At 41.0% G+C, this 22,919-nt stretch overlaps 1 protein-coding gene and 1 long non-coding RNA gene across 2 annotated transcripts in view; both read left to right on the forward strand.

The window, feature by feature from the left end:
- The window catches only part of ptprk (protein tyrosine phosphatase receptor type K), a 123,351-nt gene that overhangs the window by 22,648 nt on the left and 77,784 nt on the right, over positions 1-22,919 (forward strand). The gene's annotated exons all lie outside the window — the stretch shown is intronic.
- On the forward strand, positions 1,247-20,922 carry LOC116705858 (uncharacterized). Its single transcript, XR_004336068.1, has 3 exons — positions 1,247-1,259; positions 3,944-3,948; positions 20,846-20,922. It is a non-coding gene; the product is annotated as an uncharacterized LOC116705858 (long non-coding RNA).

Genomic DNA, 22,919 nt, shown 5'->3' on the forward strand with positions numbered 1-22,919 from the left:
AGAGTGAACGTGAGAGGTTGATCAGGGTCAACAGACACAATTTGTCGCTGAGATTTAAAGGATCCCTTTTATAATTACGAGAATAACTGTGTAGACCTGACAAATAGCCGAACTATTGAATAAATATAATTTAATATACAATAATAAATTAATTCTATAAGACTCATTGTAGGACGTTTTCATATATTGTAATTAGGGATGTCCCGATCCTGATCTCGAGATCGGATCGGCCCGATCTTTTCCTATTTTCCCGTGATCGGAGCTCGGCTACATTACCTGACAAGTCGCGCCGATCTTTACGTCCCCGCTAGTTACGGTTGACGGTAGTTGCGCAATACAAACCTCCGCGGCGGAGCAAAGCAAGCATGGCAGAAGAGTGGAAGTATTTTACTCTTGCGAGTGAAGACTGTCCTAAAGCTGTCCTAAATCACAGAAAGGTTGGTCGAATGTATTGCTCGTGACAACCAGCCCATCTCAGTAGTTGAGAATGTCGGACTAACTCGTCTTCTGGAAGTTTTGGACCCGCGCTACGCTCTGCCATCGAGACACTACATTGCAGACACAGCCATACCACAGCTGTACAGCAAAGTAAAAGAAACGATACAAAGTAAGTTGAACCGCAACGTTGTTGTTAGTTTCACTACGGATATTTGGAGCGCAGAGGTTTGCCCGATGTCCCTACTGAGCCTCACGGCGCACTGGGTTGATCCCGAGACTTCTGATTTAAAGCGTGCCGTGCTGCATGCTCATGAGTTCCGCGGGGCTCATACAGTAGAACATGTCTATTTGTCAATCTGTTTACACCATATTTAAGATGAGCAAGTGCATTTTATATTTGCTCAGTGGTCAGTGCACTTTATTTTTATTGACTTTATGGCAGCCTATGTTAAGCACTTACAAGCTAAAAGTGGATCTTGGATAGCACTTTCTTTTTGATAATACTGTACCAAGTCAGTGTTTTTCTTTTTACTTTTGTCTAAAATATTAAATTGAAGCTGACCTTTAATTCTGGGTAAGATTTTTCATTTCATGGGATTTACAATAATAATAGTAATGCTTTTTGATAAAATATCAGTCTAATAAAAAGTTGGGTTACTTGCTCAAAATATATTTGAGTTTGATCAATTTCAATATTAAAGGCAAAATATCGGATCGGGACTCGAAATCGGAACGGATTTGAGGTTAAAAGATCGGATAAGGATCGGAGGCCTAAAATGCTGATCGGGACATCCCTAATTGTAATGAGTTAAGCTGCAATAGTTAGTTGTTTGACCGTTGAGTAACAGAAAATTAAGGGGGCAACAACTTTGAAAATCCTTTAATCCTTTAAGTCCATTTTCTAAGTAAATATGTCCAAAAGTCACCAGTTCCAGTATCTCAAATGTGAATATTTGCTTTGTTTCATAGTCCTATTTTGATAGTCTTTTAAATGTTGGACTGTTAGTTGGACATAAAGGCAATATGAAGAAGTCCCCTTAGGTTCTGGGAAATTGCAATGGGCAATTCGCACTATTTTATAGGGAAGAATTGAATAATCAATAATGAAAATAATTACTAGTCACCACCCTTCTACAGTGTAAGAAAGTAAAATTAATATGAATATTTCAAGTAAAAACATTAGAGGCTTCATAAATCTAATGTCAAATTGCTACACTGTTCTCTATGGGCTGAAACCTTTAGACACTTTGCACCTCTGGCCACTTGCCAGTCAGGTATGTTACAGCTGGTGTTTCCTCTCTCTAATTTAAAGCAGAAACGCCTGCTTTGATGTACAAGTAGATAACAACTTGTGAATTAGTTGATAGCCGTTGAAATCAGTGCCACAGAAGAACAATTTGCACCCATTTAATTCAAAGAGCAGTTCAATTTGTTGAATTGGACAGAAAATCTCACTTCAATTTACCCTCTTCAAAGCATCTCCTGCTCATATGTTGCAGCTTTAAAAGTGAGAATACTGTATGTGGAATAGCAGCAATCAGGAGAACTGCTGAATTGTGGTCACATGAGGCTAGTGGGTGGAATCTGTCATTTGTGTGTGTCCATCTGGTACGACCCCCTGTTCAACTCCTCCAGCACTAATGCACATATGGACTGTAAACACACACACACACACACACACACACACACACACACACACACACACACACACACACACACACACACACACACACACACACACACACACACACACACACACACACACACACACACACACACTTAACAGCACATACACACCCATATGAGGGAACAGCTGAAAGACACTTCCCACCCTTCCACCCTTCCTCCCACCTCCAAGGTTTTGCCCCTCCTCCCTGCAGAGCCTCAGGACTCATCCAGGTGTCCACTTTCCTCCTCTGGCATCTTTGCTCTTTTTTCTCTCTTTTCTTTTTTCTCTTTGCCTTCTGTTCTATCCATGTATAAAAATCACTGGACAACTGACAGATTCTCACAGTAAAGCATAGAAATGAATAAAATTAACTGGAACCGCAGTAACGAAAAGGTGTGGCCCAACAATTCTGGCTTTACTGTCATATTTGCTTTTAGATCTTTTATACTTACAGTTGTTTTCATGCTAAATCGCTTTAGTATTCATGTTCAGGGTAACTGTTAATTTTATATCATTGTACAGTCCCTGACAAAAGTCTTGTTGCTTATCTATTTTGTAGAAACACCTGCTATTAATCTGACTTTTAATTAATCAATTGGTGTAAGAAATAGCTCATATGAAAAGCTAAAACTCTCCCAAATGATGTTCAATGCACTGAAATAAATTAGTTTCACTGAAACAAGATTTCTTATTTAAACAAGACAGAAAGGTCAAATTTTGGCAAGACAAAAGTTTTGTCGCCTATACAGAAATTAAACATATTTACTGCAAATAATAAAATATGTCAGCAAATTAAATAGCGGTGCTGTGAGATCCAAATTTAATATCTTGTATGACTTCCATGAGCTTGAAGGACTGCATCCATGCGGTTTGGCAAGGATTCCTACAATGTATTGATGAAGTCATCAGGAATAGCTAGGAAAGCAGTCTTGCATGCCTCCCAGAGTTCATCAATATTCTTTTGTTTGGTCTTCCATGCTTCCTCTTTCATCCTACCCCACATATGCTCAATGATGTTCATGTCTGGTGACTGGGCCGGCCAATCCTGGAGCATCTTGATCTTCTTCGCCTTGAGGAACTTTGAAGTGGAGATGGAAGTATGCGATGGAGCACCATCCTGCTGGAGAATTTGGCCTCTTTTATGGTTGGGAATATAAGAGGTAGCTAAGATTTCTTGGTATTTGAAACCATTGATTTTGCCTTCCACCCTGCAGATCTCTCGCACACCCCCATACTGGATGTAACCCCAGACCATGATTTTTCCGCCACCAAACTTCACTGTTTTCTGGGTGAATCTTGGATTCATGCGGGCTCCAGTAGGTCTCCTGCAATATTTGCGGCAACTGTGGTGTAATTCAACAGAAGATTCATCTGAAAAATCCACTTTCTTCCACTTTTCCATCATCCATCCTTTTAGCAGGCTGTGGGCCTTTGCAAATGCCACACAGTTTTTCAATTGTCTTGTTTAGTGCTGGCTTCTGGGCACTGATTCGACCATGGAGGCCATTTTGAGACAGAATCCGACAAACCGTTCTGGTTGACACAGGGACTTCAGGGGACCAGGTCTGGTGGAGCTCTGCTGCAGTGGAAAATGGGCTGGCCTTGGATTTTCGAGCCAACAAACGGTCCTCTCGAGCAGTTGTCTTGCGGGGTCTGCCTGACCTGGGCTTGTCAAAAACGTCTCCAGTGTCTTCAAATGTTTTTTTAATCCTCTGTACTTGATGCTGAGACACATTGAAGGTGTCTGCCACATCAGCAGTGGATCTGGTCTTCAACCTCTTGATAATCAAAACTTTAGTCTCAGGGTGAATCTTAGGCATGTTTGCAGAGGTCTAGTTGCAGTTATGTGAAGGTCTAGTGTTCTGGGGTTGTTTTTATACACACCTGAGACCTAATTGATCCATTATTAGTCACAGGTGAAGCTCATATGACAAGGCGACAACACTTATGGCTTTGCAAAAATTGACTCAATGGGCTTTACCAAGCTGTTAATATTAGAATACTTTTTGACAGTTTCGTTTTGCACTGAAACATTATTACAAAAGCTGTTGGGATTAAAATGAGCCATTTCTTGTAAATAAATCTTGATTAGAAATATATTTCAGCGGCACTTCAGGTCAATTTGTACACAAGCGACAAGTCTTTTGTCAGGGACTGTGGAAGATCTACACCTCTCTAATGTCTGTACGCTAAAGATGTAGCTACAATCAGCCGCCAATAAACTTAGCTCATTTAGTTTTCTGGTTTAGTGTCTACAGCTTTAGCTCGTGTGATGGGCATTGAATGAGCTAGCCATTGGTTTACATCGTTTTGTACAAGTTCAAGTTACTCCATTGAATGTTTGTCTGAAGGATGAAGCACAGATTGAGGGTCAAGAAAACAAATTAATCGGGGAATAAGGAAAGCGACAAAATTAATAAGGGCAGAACTGCGGCTGAAGTAGAACAAATAAAGGGAAGGAGCCAAGAAGATAAGAAATATTAAAGAAAGGAAGAAATGGCAACAAAAGAAAGATGAGAGGAAGGGGGGGAATAAAGTAAAAGAAATGAAGAAGGACCAAAGGAAAGAATGAAAGACTCTAGTTTTGTGCAGGAGTGCAGTTTCAGCTTCTATAAACCCAGGAGCTCTGAATACTGCTTATTAAGCAGGGACTGCTTGTGTGTGTTTGTGTGTGTGTGTGACAGGGTGATATATTGAAACACACCTCTGTGGAACAGCTGCAATGATGAGACAGAGAGTAGGGAGTAAGAGGTGTTGTCTACCTTATACACACACACACACACACACACACACATTCATGCAAAAAGATGCACAGAGCTGAGCCAGGTTCTTTATTTTATTACTGTGGCCAGCTTGTATCAGAGGCCGAGAGAGAGACAGAGACAGAGAGACAGAACTTCTTTTTTGTTCCCTTCTTTCCCCCCTGGTTTCTCTCTACTATCCACTGCTTTTTATTCCTCTACCCTCTTCTATTCTCTCATTCCTCTGACTCATCCGCAAGCATACTTATTATATTACACATATAACAAGACCAATACAAGGAATGACAGATATTGAGAAAGACAGACAAAAATGTTAAGGGAAAAATAAAATGGGGGGAAGTGGTAGACTTGGGGGAAAGAAACACATAGAGAGGAAGAAAGGGAGAGAAATGGAAATGGGCTGACGAGATAGAAAGAAAGAAAGAGATATTTAATAGATGAATCTCATTTATCTATAATGAAATCTTCTTCAGCTGTATGGATGCATGTGCTCCATTCAGTCTTTCTGCTGTTACAGACAGATTTACCCGTTTAATATTCTAAAGATCAGTTTGAGGAGATACATGTCAACCATTTGGGTGCTCACGAGGTGCCGCTACTAACTGGCTGGTCCTACTTTAAATGCAAAGTTAACACTTTTGACCACTTTAGACTCTGATTGTGGAGAGAGTCAAGTCAGCACAGAAACTATCATTATAGCTTACCACAAATACAGATTCTGTAGCGGTTCATGTTGGCATGATTTTCCACTTGGTCCCACCTCTCTCCATCTATCTGAAGAAGGAGAAGCAATTTTTGGTTTCACCTCTCTCTAAGGAGACATAAAAATACCTTTCTGGTACAGGCTATTCTTAAAATTACATTGTTCTTTTCAGATTCTCCCAAATAGGGGAAGAGTCTGGCCATCACTGTCACTACATAAAAACAAGTAGTCTAATAATCGACTAGGCCATCTGCATTAATTAATCTGTCATAATCATTTTATCACCGCAAATTGATTTGGTCAGACACAACCAATCTAAAGATGTCTCCTTGGGCTCTGGGATCTTGTGAACGCCTTGTTTCATAATTTTCTTACATTTCATAGGCTAACAGATTAATTGAAAAAATGTTCTATACAGGTTACTCAATAACTAAGAGGAATAGTTTGGACATTTTGAAGTGGGGTTGTATGAGGTACTTAAACATAGTGTGTGTACAGTAGGTGGCGGTCGGTATGCCACTCAGTTTTGAGAAGCAGGCAGAAGTTCCGACATGGAAGCTAAGCATTGTGATGTGGACAGGGGCAGCAGCAACACATATTTTTGTCACCTAAAAAAATCAAAATTGTAAATTATAATAAGTCTACAATATATTTTGAATATTTTAATTGCTTTACCTTGCTGCCAAACAGCCCTTTTGGACAGGGAACTAAAGCCGTCAAATCCATCTTTGCGTTTTTCAAAGCCACCAGACTCCTTTGACAAAAACACCAATTTTACCTCGCAGAACACGGGAGTTGCTATTCTTCTCCTGACTTGTTCGTTCCGTTAGTTTGTGTTGTGTGACTTTGGTGAATCTGAACTAACCCTTTGAAGGTTACACAATAACACAAACAATCTCACCAATGTTAGCCAATAGGTGTAGTTAATAGACTGACTATGGATAAGTACATCATACAACCCTACTTCAAGCTATTGTCATTGTTACTGTTCTCTGAACTAATGCACAGTAGAACAATGAAAAAGGGCAAACACATAATCGTTTTATTGGCCTAAATTACTCATAACGAACTGAGGATATAGTTAATAAAACATGTCTGTGGTGAAAATTTCCCACAAAAACAACAGTCCAAACCTAAAGGGGTAAAATATGAATAATTTTCTCCTTTCACCACCCTTGACTATTGAAGAACTCTCTGCTTCACTATTCACAATAATCATGTGTGTTTGTGCGTCTGTGGCTCCTGGGTTTATACTGAAATGAGATGGGTGAATTCAATTGTCTGTTAGTTCACGCATGATGGCAAAAAGCTTTTCCTATTTCCTGTGTGTGTGTGTGTGTGTGTGTGTGTGTGTCTGTTGTGTGTGTGTGTGTGTGTGTGTGTTGTGTGTGTTTGTGGTGTGTGTGTGTGTCGGCATGCTCTCTCTCTTTCCACCTTTCATGTCCGCCCAGGCATAAAGCGATCCACTCCACACACACACCACACAGCCCCAGGCCAGCTCGCACACACACACACACACACACACACACACACACACAACCACACCACACACACACACACACACACACACACACACACACACACACACACACCACACACACACACAAACACACACACCCACACACTGCCCATGGCTAAATATTTGGTCCAACTCTTCAAGTTGTTTGTTCAAGTGGATTTTATACAGTACCCTGGCTTAACATAACACACACTCATAACAACAAACACACATACACACAACACAACACAAAACAAACAACACAACACAACACAAATTATTCTGGTAATTATAAAATGGATCCTTCAAAGCTCAGAGATAATTGTGCCTATTGACCCTGATCAACCTCTCACACTCACTATCTATACACACACACACACACACACACACACACACACACACACACACACACACAACACACACACACACACACACACACACATATATATGCGTGCATCCATTCAAAGAGATATGTGGAAACACACATGCACATTTTTAGGCCTGATTGTACAGACCTTTACTCCTGTCGGAGTAATGGCATAATAACACACACACACACACACACACACACACACACACACACACACACACACACACACACACACACACACACACACACACACACGCACACACACACACTTTCCAATTATTCTGTATAATGTGTATCTGTGTATGTTTTCTCAAAATGCATCTGTTGTTATGGCAGACATTTTTACGGCAGCTTCTCCATGTTTTGCTGATGAATGTAGGTTTGTTGTAAATCAAAGGATGCAGCTGCAACAGACTGCTACAGACTGTTTTTTTTGCTGTAATGTTGTGTAGTGATTTGGGAAAACTTACAATCCATTTTGGGTTTTATGTAGTAAATTTTCAGGATACGGTCCACAGTGTGCATCGCCAGTGGATTTGTTTTAGTCCGAAAGAAAACAAAAATGTTGCTATTGCAAAATCCCAGTCAGCCCCAGACAGAATGGGCTGTTAATGCTGGTAAAGTGGCAGAACTGGTTTTATCTCCTCTTTCATCACGTCTGTATATCCTCTCTTTCCTCTGCCTATGTCACTATCAGTTTCCCTGTTTCCTTTCCCCATCCCTCTTTCCCTCCCTTCCCCCTTGCCTGCAGGACAGGAGGCAGAGAGGAGTGGACCGTTAAAGGAGATGATCCCTCACCCCCCCCCCCCCCTCTCTGTCTCCCTTGCTCTCTCAGCATTACAAAGCCCCTTGTCCACTTTGATTACTTACATTAGCGTGAGCAAGAAAAAGAATGCGCCCTGGATGTGCCCGTGTGTGCGCTGTAGAGAAAGAGAGAGTGACAGGGTGTGTGTGTGTATGTGTGTGTTTGTGTGTGTGTTTGGCCTAGACACAAGTCAACAACCAAACAGAGCAGTGATTGTTTGGGTCGTTGTATAACAACCAATGGTTTCCTTGTGAGTCAAACCAGAAAGGAACCAGCATTTTCTGCCTGGCTGCTGTGAGCGATGGCACTGACATGGAGGGATGAGGAGAAGGAAAGGGATTGACTGTTGTGTGTGTGTGTGTGTGTGTGTGTGTGTGTGTGTGTGTGTCTGTGTCTGTGTGTGTGTGTGTGTGTGTGTGTGTGTTGTGTGTGTGTGTGTGTGTGTCTGTGTCTGTGTCTGTGTGTGTTTAGTGGTCACGGTGGGAGGGATGAGTGCTCAAGAAGAGGAGGGAAGGAGGAGGGATGGATAAGAGATGGACATGGATATATAGATGGGATAAATGAAAAAAATCATCTAGTCTGTACTTGTTTTCCATCATCAAGGTTCCAAACTGCTCACAGAACAAACACAAACAGCGTTAATTGCTTGGCACACATTGTGGCGTACGTGCCGCAATGGGAGTAAGAGCTTGTGAATGTGCATGTTTATAAAACAAAAGGGAGAGAGACAAAGATAGAAAGGACAATGCTGTGGGAAAGTTTAAAAGATGTGGGGCAACATTCATAAGCAGCTACTGTGCCAACTAGAGTGAATCTTTTTTGATCTACGTTCTTTTTGATTCATCATTTTGGAGTAACAATATTCATTTCATAGAAATTGTAGCAATACAAAAATGTTACAGAATGCACCACAGAGCTGAAATACAAATGTTCCCCCATATCAAGTCATCTGGCATGGCTTAGGTGATGCTTTCTTATCAAGTCATCAGACTTTGATTAGTTTCAAAATCACTCTACCTAGCCTAACTAATTATAAGATCAACATGAATGGAACACAATGTTGTCAACCAATTGCAGACAACTAACCAGACTTGGGCAAAACCTAGACGTGTTCTGACAGGAGGTTTGTGCCATCTGTGGTGATCAAAGCCCAGCACTCCAATCCAGGGTTTATGGTCACAAATGCATTTTTGAATTTATTCAGCTATAATAATCATAGGATATTGTGCAGTGACATGTAGCACTGCTGAAACGTCTAACAGTCACTCTTTACAAGCTTTAGGCATCTTGTTCTGCATCAGATCTTAACCTCCGATCTCTCCAGAGGGCGCACGCAAAAGCCCAGTATAGAAAGTATCACATTAACTTATAAATAGATTTTTCTCTTAATTTTGACTGGAAAGAGGTAGAACAGGAATGTAAGCAGCTCACAGCTAGCAACAGGAGTCTTTGTATGAGTACCATAGGCTCCCTGTGCTGCATAAATAAAATGTAATCTGTGTCACAATGAAAAGTGTGGGAGTGTGTATGCCATGACACTGACATTAAAGGCGTTTTAGTGTGAGTCCATGTCTGATCAAACAGGGTCTGATGCCCTAGAGCAATAGGGCACAGCCCCTCAAAATGTGCATACTCTCACCACATGAAAAGGACATCTCATGGTCAGCTACACGGCCGACGTCCTTGAGAAAATATCTTTTTTAAATTCTCAGTTTCTTATCATTTCATTATATCATTTATTCTAACAAAGTTCTGTAGTGACAATGGGTCACTTACATTCAGTTTAAAAGTGCTCAAAGATTTTACAGTGAATAAAACATTGTCACATTGCACGTATTGTTGTCAAGGCCAGGCAGAATCCTCTGAATTGTGTTTTTTATTTCTTTCTTGCCAAGTTAAAAAAAGAAAACCATTTTAGTCTTTGTATTTTTTGACATTTTACATTACCATTTCCAGAAAGCTGGCAGAGACTCATTCATGCTCTGCTGTCCCCAAATTAATGGTCAGGCTCTCAATCAAGGTCAGGCAACATTTTCTTACAAGAGAAGGTGTTTGCTGTCAGTTGGAGTAAAAGCATTAACAGTGGCAAGATACGGTGGTAAGGTAGAATAACAACACAAACAAACCAGGAAGGAATACCATTTACTTATTTATTTCCAAAGCACATTTTATAAATAATGTCAGTTTATTCCAAACAGTTTGTATTGTAGTTGCAGGGGCACAACTTAGTGTTGTTTTTAATGAATGTAATGGTGTGACGCCTGCAAGCTAGTTCAGCCAGTCAGCTCGAGTGGCACTGCTGCATATTCACGTGACATGCCTCACACTCCGCTTTTTTCGAACACACCCTCTCAGTTTATCTATTTAAGCCTCAATCTCTGCCTTGTCAATGGCACTTCTGCCCTGCACCTGTATTCAGCCCCACCACCACCCCAACATCCACCTGGCACATGTAAACATATCTGCAGGGAGTGATGAAATCGTAGTCTGGCCACCAAACACAATGTTCTGCTGTGATAATAAACATTTCAAATGTGAGCAGGGTTTGACATAAGCAATGGCCCAGGGCCAGTAAAACATGTCGGGCAAGTTGCTGCTGCCAGCTCTCCTCCTTTGCCAGGATCTAGCTGGTAATATTAGCGTACGCCGCGGTGTCTCCGCTTCCACCGGACAGCAGCTCCAGTCTGGCTAGGGTCACCACCCCAGTTGCAGCTGTAGCAACTGCTGTTTGCCGCTGTCTGCTCTCCTCCCAGTGAAGTAGTCTCCTAGAGGCTGGCAGCGAAGTGTAGGGACCTCCGGGTCCGCTAATAATTACTAGCTAAAGTAAGCTAGTCTCGCTTTTCCAGACCGTCGACACGCTGCGGAGCGGAGGAGGGTCTGGCTAGTCCACACAGCATTCCAGGATCGGAGAAAAACGTGCTCTAGTTTATTGGTATGTCTTTAATAATAATGAATTAAAGCCTACCAAAACTATATCACAAAAGGTATCCATCATTACTCTTTTTTAACCAAAATACACAATATTGATTCATTATAACTATCATCCATATTGGAAGTATAAAAAGAGTTAGTGATGGCAGCAGTAAAATTACTGTAGAATAACTATGAACTATTACAGTGCAAATCCAACTAAATTTACTGAGCTCATATTTGTAGATACAGAATAGTTTTTATTTATATTGTTTGATTCAATCATTACAATGTATATTTGATAAAAAAATTCACAAGTGTTTTTCCACTCTTTTTTCCCGGGCATTTCAAATATACAAGGGGTCAGTAAAACCCTAATCTACTGGGGGGCCAGTGGGGGAAATGTTATGTTACACCCTTTTGAGTTGTTTGACTGAAATGCTGATTTTCACATTTCTTTACGTTCGGATCTGGATTGCACAGGAATTTTCTTCTTTGGTAACCAAATACAGGTCAAGTCGCCTCTCTTCTGACATATAAGGCCTCAGACTTTTTATAAAGAAAGACTGACAGGGTTTCAGTGACCCAGAGTTTTACACCACTTGGTAGAGTAGTGGTGCTAGACAGGCCCCTGGTTATTTGTGTGTGTGTGTGTGTGTGTGTGGTGTGTGTGTGCGTGTGTGCGCGCGCGCCTGAGGCAGTGCTTTGTAACATGAATGTGAGTCATAAACCAGTTTGACTCATTCCTGCTCAAGGCTTTGTCATTTAAACACACACACACACACACACACACACACACACACACACACACACACACACACACACACACACACCACACACACACACACACACACACACACACACACACACACACACAATCTATTACAGTAAAAGACCACTCCACTCTAGGTAACTTGCTTCTCTCTCCCAGGAGCCACTCCTTAAGGCTGTTTTATAGTTCTGCGTCAACTCAACGCCGTAGCTACAACGTTGTGACCCTTTTCGGAGTTCTGTGTCGGGGCTGAACTTGTTTCTTTGCATGTGCATTTCACCACCGGAACTCTATAGGGTGTGTGGTTTCGAGGGGGCCAATCGCGGGCAACGTGCGTGGCAGCGACGTGTTGTTACATTTTTTGAAAGGTGCACGTCAGGCTACGGCGTAAGGTCCGGCGTAGACACAGAGGGGCTGTTCATTCTACACAAAAACATAAAACATCCTTTAGCTCCAAGACACACATACAAGTACACTTATAAAAACATAAGAGTTTGTATAACTAGACTTGGAGAATTATTGAATCAAGGTAAATTATTTAATTATAATAAAAGGCTAATTTTTCCAAATGAGCCCCATCCAAAGCATCCTCAATTTTTCTTATCATTTAACTCACACAGGGACACAAGCTCCAAGTACATGACCATGTTTCTTTGAAAACTCAAACTCACGCACGCATGCACGCATGCACGCACTCACTCACATACAGTATTTCCCTGTTGTAAAGTGTAATAACAGCTGTCCTCGGGCCAGTTACAGCTATCGTAAAGAGACGGCAACTCCCAAAACTCATTTAACACGCACACACATACGACATGAACCTAGGAGGGAGGAGGAGCGGGGGTCTCTGTAACACTTATTTTGCCCTTTCTTTCCTCTCTTTCTGTCTCATGTCTCTCTTTTTTTTAGCCCCTTTTTTGACCACTTCTTACAGGTGAAGGTGACAACGTACACATTCACATTCATGCCCACTCTACAGTATGTGTTCTCTCTAGTCTCCAGGCCAGTGTGTCTGATTGTGTGACTGTGACGGAGGGAGGGGATACAGACAAGAGGAGAAAGTAGTAGTGTGAGAAGTGTGTTCACATTCCTGCAGTTTTGCTTTTGTTGTGCTTTAAATAATTTGTGTTGTAATTGAAACATGAGATGCTACAAATTCGTATAACTGGTGTTTAAGTTACAACTGGGGTAGACTGAGGAACACTGGTACCTGGTACCCCACTACTGGAGTGAACTACAAAACAAACAAAAGTCACAGACTCATCCCTTGGCAACTTTAAAGTTGTACTTGATATTTTAAATCATATTTGTGAGTGTTTTTAATCAGTGTCTCTATGTGATGATAATCTTGTGTGGCTGACCTTAAAACTCACTCACTCGCTCTACCACACACTCCCCATGCACACACACATACCGGCCCTGCTATTCTCTTAAAGAGCATACAGAAACGCACAAGTATAAACTTCAGGCCACTTATGTAGGCTACGATGAAAGCATTAAATCGAGCTTAAGTGTGACTGAAGACAAGGCTTAGTTTTAGAGAGGAGCATCAACGTTGGTCTTTAGATTGTATACTGTATGTAGATGTTTGCAATGTGTTTAGTTGTTTAAAAAGAACATGTGACGTATTTTTAGCAATGTTTACATCTTCCCAGATGTCAGCAATTGACATTATGAGAGCAATGTTATTGTTATCTCTGATAGGAATGATGGCCAAGACCAGGTTACATTAAACAGTATTCCCCTTTTAATATACACCTGCCTTTGAATATAAACCTACTGACAGCAGTGCAAACATAGCTGTAAATATTTTTTGATGTTGTTTTACATTTGTACACATGGTCTTTGCATTTGTGACACACAGCTACGGTCTTTTACTTATGTCTGTCATTGCAGCCGTAGCTTTTACCCTCAGCACAGCCCCCATCATGACAGGCAAACAGAAATGTGTAATGTATGTTTAGCTCTGCAGACAGTCTCAGAACTAGGTGCTTTGGTCGTTGTCTGGCCTGCTAGCATGTTTTTCCCACTTGTATGTTATTCCCTTTGTTTAGGTCTCTATGGTTTCCACCGCTGGGTAATGTGCTCTTGTTCTGTGCTGGCAGTGAAAAGTAGACTTCCTCCAGGACAGTAAATGCCATCGTTAGGTATCTTTTGTTGTTTCGACAGAACTGTGTCACAACCACAGATAAAAGAGCTTCTTTGACATTATTTTCTTCTATTTGAGAGTTTTTTCTTCATATTTGATTTTTATTGGTTTCAGAAGTCCCAGAAACATTTTCCAATTGTTATTTTAGGCGCTTTTTTCTCCTTTGAAGTTGGATGTTTTAGAGGCGTGAAGAAGTGTGTTTATTTATTTGTCTCTGTCTTTTTTCTCTTCGTCTCTGTCGGCCTCTCCGGTATTATTAGTGCTGTTTCAGGTTGTTCTTTGTGTGTCGGTGTGGAGAACTGCTTTTTGTCCGACAGGCTGAACAACAGAAGTGCTTCTGCTGCACAAACACAGGATAGACTAAATCCGACCCGCCAGTCGGTCAGTCAGTAAATCAGTCAGCCTGCCTTTAAACCAGCTTGCTGGACAATTGGAGAAGTCAGCCAGGCAGTTCAGTGTGTCACCAGCCTCTGTGCTGACTTGCTAAGCTAGCTGCTTCAGATTTAACCTGCTTACAGCTCCAGGGTGTTTTTTTATCTACTAAACTCTAAGTTTCCTCCTCCTCTCTCTTTTCTGACTCTTCCCTTCCACTTGAGTCTTTCTTCCCTCTCCTTCCCTTTTGTTTTCTGTACATTTTTCTCTTTCCTTCTCCATCTGGCCCTACTTACCTTGTGTGGGTGACGTGTTTGAGTGTGTGTGCATTTATGTGGGGGTTGGTGTTTAATGTGTGTTTGTTCTGCTCTTATCTCGTCCACACCAGACCTGCTTTTCAGTCCAAAACCTCAGCTGTGCCCTGATTGGCTCAGAAACAAACTGCCTCCTGTCTGCTCTGTTATTGGCCCATTTAAATCCTCTTCAATGGATCAAGCATTATTCGATTGTATTCTCTTGGTAATTTATCAGTTAGTTATCAAGAGAACATGATGAATGGTTTAGTTTCACAGTGTAAAGAAGCTTGCTGGATCCAATGGCATGTGCGTACATACAGGCGTAGGGCTCTCTGCTCCGTCCAAATGCAGCCCACCAACCGCTAGCAATCATTCTGACCTCATTCTGTCCAGTATTGATCCCTTTACAGTCCAGGCCCCTTTTGTATACTTCAATGGGACTTGTCCATGTACGGCACTGTACAGTAAAACTTGCAATGTTTTTTTTAATCTTATGACTTTCAGATCACTCACATGATGTTTGGATGCTTGACGAAGAGATCTGCAATAAAATATGAATTGGTTTCTTAATTTTTCCCACTTGGAGTCATAATACGGTTAAAGTTTATACAGGCTGAGTGTCTGTAGTGAGTCAGCCAGTCAGCATTTTTGAGGTCAAGTGTGCAATGAAGGGTGGAGAGGAGCAGCCAGTTGGGACTTGTTGTTTGGGGATTTTTACTTAAAAGAAACTACCGGCGGTGCTCTCAGTTCTAAGCCGAGCTGAGTGCTGTCTCAGGGCTAAATAATTACTCCCCCCTGACTCATTCAGAATGACACACACTGACATAGGATCAGATCGTGGTTTATGGCCTACTCTTTTGGTGATGCTATAAGCTACCAATGTCTAGAGTCATCTTAAGACTTAATTGTCAGCCATGAAACTTTTTCTGTCTATTTCAGTTCAGCTCTCGTTGCTACAGAAAAGCAAAGAAAAGTTGACCTGTTGACCCATGTTTTATAGTCAATTGTTAAATGGGAACCTCAGGTAGCAAACTGTATCTGTATTGTAACCCACACTGACAGAGGCAAACAAAAGTGTGTGTGTGTGTGTGTGTGTGTGTGTGTGTGTGTGTGTGTGTGTGTGTGTGTGTGTGTGTGTGTGTGTGTGGTGTGTGGTGTGTGTGTGTGTGTGTGTGTGTGTGGTTGTGGTGTGTGTGTGGTGCGCGCGCGCGCGTATGGTTCAGCTTTCCTGGGAACGAGTGAAATCGGACTCCCTCTGAGGTGTATGGGTAAACTCATTCACAGACAGTGAGAAGGGGGGAGGGGTGTTACCCCTAGCCCTTGTCCCTTGAAAGCCGAGTGGTAAGGGCTAGGAGTGAAAACATACCCTTATAAAATGAGACACCACTTGGTTACGGTTACTTCATCATACCTTGTCGCTAGCGGCCTGCTACATCACCAGAGGCGACATGTATTGATCACAAACTTCCAAGATGCCGTCTGCAAGTGTGTATCTATCTAATCTTTCCCTCCAAGCCCATTTCTTTCATCAGTGTCCTGTATCATAACCAACAACAATGTACAGGTGCATGAACAGGAATTACAAATGAGAAGTGGGATAGCCCTTACGCTCACGTGAACGTGCAAAACTAAGGCTAAGGGGATTGGGTAAGACAGAAAAATGAGATTCAGCCAAAGGAGAGTTAAGGAAGACTTCCCATTTTTCCCTTTGAACGACAAGCTCGCCCCTCCGTCTCTCTGTCAACCCCACCCCCTCCTCTTTTCTCCTAGCCTTATCTGCCAGCCAGTCAGCAAGTCAGTCTGCATGTGAAGTTGCTTTAAATGTCAGCATTTGAATAGTAATAGAGATTAACGATGGAGAGATAGACACGGAGCGTAAGAGGGAGCGAGAGAAAGCACAGGAGAGAGGTGAATGTCATAAAGATAGTGTCTATGAATGGTTTCGACCCCTGCAACAGTGCTAAGAGCTATCTCTGGACACATACACACACATAGCGTATACTGATTCTAGTGGTCAGAGAAAGGTAGAAATAAAGAAAGCTATAGAGAAAGGAGATATTCCCATAGAGGTGTGTTGTATTTGGGGTCATGTTGACTGTCAACCGGTCATTTAGGTTGTTTAATTGTCACTGCCATGAGGAATTTAGAGCTACATACAGTATTGACACTGATACTGTTTGTTGATTAATAGATTAGTTGACCAACAGCAAATTAACATGACATTGATGATTTTTGGTTTTTAATTGCATGAAAGTGTGAGGAGTTGCTGTTTTTCTGTTTTATATTATCTTTTGGTTTTCGAATGTATGAATAATGGATGGTTTTAAACATGTGGTATTGTGATAGCAAAAGAAAAAAACACTGCTCACCCTCCATCAGGCTACGCTGAGGTGCTGGAGTTACAAACTATGAAACTAATGGAAAACGTTAGTTTCATGATCTATTATAATATATGACTAATCAACACACTAACTGCTTATAGAAGGAATAATGAATTACCTGACCAATACTGACATTTTATTTTGGTCGGAAATTGATATCCACATTACATCCTTTTCCAGACTATAGTTGATGCAACATTGCTGAAAAGACTGAGAGACATGTGGACATGTGCCATGTAGAACCAACTACTCCAAAAAACATCCGCTGTAGCATCAAAAGATGTGTCCTTGCATTTCAGATTCCATTCCTTTTATATTGTGTGACAGTGATGGCGTTCATTAGTATGTCGTTCACGTCTCATTGTCTGCTGATGGTGCTTTTTGTTTGTGTTTGTCCAAGCAGAGGTGTGTTTAAAGGTACCACATTCAATTTTCTTTGTCTTGCAAAATCTAGCATTGAGAACCAGCAACGAGAGCCATCAATGAAAGCCCCATTCAACAGCAAAAGTCTATGTGTTCACAACTTTACACAGAAAGCACACAAAATACAGTGAGTGTGCTATTTGTTGGCAATCAGTCAGTTTTATTGTTAAAAACATACCTCATCCAGACATTTTGGCTAACATGCAGCGATGGAGGTCAGGGCTGCGTTTCACCACAGAGCATATAAAACTAAATCATCAGTTTGTGGAAAATAATGTGGCGCTTGAAAAATGCTTGGGTATGAATTTGATTTGAAAAGCGGCATTAACCCCAAGAGAGGAGCAGGGTGAGGTGAAGAGATAGTCAGGGATGGAAGGACAGAAAGGCTCCTCACACAAGGAAAACACACATTTCTGTTTTACTGTTACTGTCAATGGAAACTCCTGAATCAGCTGAGCACACACACACCACACACACACACACACACACATCTCAGATTCAATTACAGTACTGTGAGATGAAGGAGAAATTCTTCAGCCTTCAGCACTTCCAATTAAACTACTGCTCTGAGTGTGTGCACATACATGAGTGTCACTGTGTGTGTGTGTTACTGTGTAAGTCGTGTGTATTTGGGTGCGTGATTGCGCGTGCCAGTGTGTATGTTTTAATAGGCGAGGTATGTGTATATGGGTCTTTGCTTTGATGGTGTCGCGCTGCGCTGCAAGGGCCACTGAAGCATAACGAGTGAGAGTTTATATTTGTGTGTGTGTGTGTGTGTGTGTGTGTGTGTGCGCCTGCCTCTCTGATGTCACCTTGTATCATTTCAGGCTAATTTCACCTATTCTCAGAGAAGGAGAGAGAGAACAAGAGGCAGAAAAAGAGAACAAAAAAATAGGGATGACACAAAAGTAAATGATAAGGTACAACTTTATTAGTGTCCTTGAGGCGGTCGGGGCCACTCTGTGTGTGACACACACACACACACACACACACACACACACACACACACACAACATATATACATACATACATACATACATACATACATACATACATACATACATACATACACACAAACACACACACACACACAACAAACACAGCAACAGGAGTATACATTAGTTGCAATGTCAAGAGGGCATTATAAAGGGACAGTTTATAGTAAGTAAAGGATAATGTAGAGCGAGTTAATTGTTATAGTGTGTTGTATTCGCTATAACAACTGCCTTGCTCTACATTGTCCCGCTTATTACATGGCTACTTAATAAATAAATCAATAATTTGACACAAAATATTGATTTAAATTGGAGTTTATTGAAGAAATGCGATTGTATTACTTCCGCTAAAGGAAATCCATTCCGTCTCTACGGTTGGAATCCTGCATCCATAGCAACGTAAACTCTTTAATGCAACCCTTCGTCTATTACTCAACACCACCTTACGGGTTGTGGTAGTAGCCATATATTTTATGGGGTGCTGCCGTGGTGGACAAATTACCCAGCTGCTGTTTTAATCACTGCAGGAATTGACACAACTTTAGCTGAAGTGAGCTAGCTAGCGGGCTATCGGCTGCTCTAATTCACATTAAACTGAACATTTCCGTTGCCGGTGAAGTGAGACACGGTGAATGGCTTCTTTGGGAATATTCATTTTGACATTTATGTCCTCATTCATTGCATTTCCTTTTTGCACGGCCACTGTGTCCACGTTCAGACGCCGCTCGCTGATAAATTATCCAGACTTCTTTCAGCGGATTGATTGATAGCTGTCCTCCAGAGTGAACAGAACTGTGTGTATGGCGACTGTGTGTTATACGTGTGGTATACTAGCCGCACCCGAGGTGGCGCGCGCCAATTTGATGTCAAAATGACGTAGATCTCGCTGGCGAGTCAGAATTTGTCCAAGAGGTAGCGCACCACTTTATTTTTTTTCAATGCCGCACGACAAAGCGGAAACAGGAAGCCTAAAGGAGTTTGAGGGTAACCGGATGCCAGGACTCTCAGAGTGACTGCAAGTCTCTCTTTTAAACTTAAGATGAATTATTTTATGGCAATTGAAAGGCTTGATCCAATGAAATAGGTCATCGAATCAAATCAAAGCATTGACGGCAATGCTGCTGCCAGTTCTGCCGTTAGCTTTTTCTTCTTCTTCTAGTCTGTAGAAAGAGCAAACTTGGTAGCCTTTGCTCATTAGCGCCACCTCTGTTCAGGAGAAGACTGCAACTAGTGTTGCGACTACCACGTGCAAGTATAAACAAATTCTTCTCCTCCTTTTTTATTCCTCTCTTTTCTTTAGCCATCTTCATGTGTTTGAGCCAAAAACTAAACCCGTTGTAGTGATTCACTGGTATGAAATGTCCCAAAAAGCCATAAATGGTTAGAAATCCAGGTCAGCAAACGTAATTTGTAACTGGACAAAATGTTAATGATTTGGAGGGAAACTGTATGGTTGGAATTGGATTTTAATGATGTAAGTGTAATTATTATCCTTGAAAAGGAATTGCATTTGTAAAACGGAGCCTCTCTTCTCTTCATGTGGTATAATTGAGATGCCTCCAAACTAAATAGATTTGAATCCTCGTTGAACTTATTGTTAATGTAGTAAAGACAGGGATAGAAATACAAGACAAAAGAAGAAAAGGTTTTTTTATGCATGTTTGTTAACAATATAATAAAGTTTATCAGCAGACTCAGAGTGGTCTCCCTGAAATTATTTCTTTTTCTGCCTGTTTTTCTGTCCCTCTCCATGTTTTTGCAGTCTTTATTTCTCTTTCACCCTCTTTCCATCTTCCTGTCTTATCTGCTCTGCGGTGATTATATCTTTGCCCACAGACTGAAATGGAGCTCAGCTGATAAATACTAGACACAGTCAGAAAGAGGGAGAGAAAGAGCAAGAGTATTTACTGTAAGTACATTAGAGAAGAAGAGTCTGCGGGGGTGTGAAATGGGGTTTATCCTACATATTCCTGAGCAGATTTATGCTGTTTGGCCTGAACCTGTGATATGGGAGAGTTCAATCTCACCAGATGCTTCTTTCTTCATAGTTTGAAGAAAACATATATGGACATGCTGTGTGTCTTAAATACACATTGAGATGAGTCATGGTTGTTTCTTTTGATAGTATTGAGAATGGTGGGGGTCAGCATGGAATCCAATCCTTACCCCTTAAACCTTTTATTCCATGTCAAATAAAGAACTGCCACTGCAAAGTGAGAATGTTAAAAATCTGACTTCAGCAATTTTTATTTTTATTTGAACTAATAACCCGAGATTGGTCAACTCACATTCGTAGGGCAAGATATTTATCGTCACACCTGTTATACGAGTACAAACGTTGTGAAAGCGTATGCTGGGAGGCGCCATTAAAGAAAAACATTAAGTAGTACATGTAAGGGACATTCACAAAAATATTATAAAATAAGTAAAAAATTCTAAGAGGCAAGGAAGAAAAACGGCAAATATAAGAAGCTATAAAAAATATATACATTGAAGGCCTATTTACAAAACATTGACTACTGCATAATGAATACATTTTGCACAGGGGGGAAGCAGCAGAGGAACTTGCAGTTTTTACGTTGTACCAGCTTAAAATGATTACAGTGGAAAGAAACATAGAAGAAAATGTACTTAAATATACAGACTCTCTGGTGTTATAAAAGTTATGCTGACATGATCTCGAGTCAATGACCTTGCATATTTTTTATGTCTCACACGTATGTGCATATCTTGGATGCAGAACTCTGACCTCTGTCATATTGGATGCCTGAAAGTACTCATCCTTTCTTAATTTTAAACCAAGCTGGACCCTCCAGCACACATACAGTAGAATATACTAAAAGTCTCACCTTTTTTACTTTACAGGACTGACTCCTTTAGCTGTTTTCCTTACATTGACTCAACATCTTATAATTAAGACGGTTTAGAGAATATTAATTCCTATATACCATCTATTTCTTTGGAGTCACATCTCTTCAAGGGCTGAATTTAAAAATGAATGCAATTAAATTTCAAATGTTGGTCAAACAACAACAGCCAAAGAGCTTTTAGCCTTATATTCAATGGCATTGAAGACCCTAATTTTTTACTTACACATGAGACAAAATCAAAGCATGTGCAAACAGTGCCACTTTGTAGTTTACTTGAGCCAGTAGTAACTGCTGAGGCAATGTAAAGTGGCTTATTTTAACTGCTTGTACAACACAAAGACCACGCTATGGTGATGATTAGCCATCTATTAGTTATAATCGAGTTTTTTAGTCGTAATAGAGTTTAGGGAATTGTCTAGAAATAAAGCGGATCAGACCTTCATTTGCTCTAAGCGTGTCCCAGGGACTTCTGTCTGAGAGACTATAGCTGTTAGATCTGATCTAATGCTGCCTATTTTGCAGATCGGTTAGATTTCATTGGAGAAAAGCAAAGCTAATCAAGCTAGCTATTGTTACAAACTAAAAATCGCGATCTAAGTTTATAACCAAGGAATGAACGTGGTCTTTTTTTCCGGCGACCCCCTGGGGGCTCTCTGCTCCCATGTTTCTGAACAGTTTGAGTAAAAGCACTTTTCTAAAACTCACCTACTGGAGGTGGAGGTCAATGCAAATCACTACAAAATTAATCTGAGTGGCGGTGGCAGATGTTGTGTCTGATGCCACTCAACAATCTTTGAGAAAAGACTGCAGCTGTCCTGTGTGTGTGTATGTGTGTGTCTGTGCTTGTGCGTGTGCGCGTGCACGTGCACGTGTTTGTGCGTGTGCATGGAATGTGAAAATAAACCTGGTTTTGTGTCATCATTTTAAGCTACAAGGGTATTTCTGCATACGTGTGTGTGTCTGTGTGTCTGTGTGTGTGTTGCTCCTCTCTCTGCCCTTGAGCCTTTATCAAGTCCTTCTAATTATTTTATAATGCAAATGAGACGCCATTATTTCATTAGCGAGGCAACCAATCACAGAAGCTGATTAGGAAGTGATTAGCATGCAGTCGGTTTCTCTCTCTCTCTCTCTCTCTATCTCTCTCTCTCTGTGTCCTTGTGAATGAAGGGTAGGGGGGCAATAATGACCCATCTGGACACACACTCGTACATATAGTTGGTATATTGTTGTAGAGATTTGTTATTCAATATAAACAGTTAACACATGCATATAGCCACAGTACAAATGCACAAATACGTTGTGTATCTGGAACATGTTTAAAGTGGTTATTTTTATAATATCAATTAATCAGATGGCTATAAGTCATGTTAAAGGCTTTGATCATAGTGACAAACCCACAGATGATTACTCTACAGAGTGTTTTAGTCTTTCAGCTCATTGTTTTACTTACATTCATTAGGTCGCCTTAAACATGTCTCCAAATTAATTCCAGTGTTGCTCTGGTTC

This window comes from Etheostoma spectabile, chromosome 18 (assembly GCF_008692095.1).
Source record: "Etheostoma spectabile isolate EspeVRDwgs_2016 chromosome 18, UIUC_Espe_1.0, whole genome shotgun sequence".
NCBI lineage: Eukaryota > Metazoa > Chordata > Actinopteri > Perciformes > Percidae > Etheostoma > Etheostoma spectabile.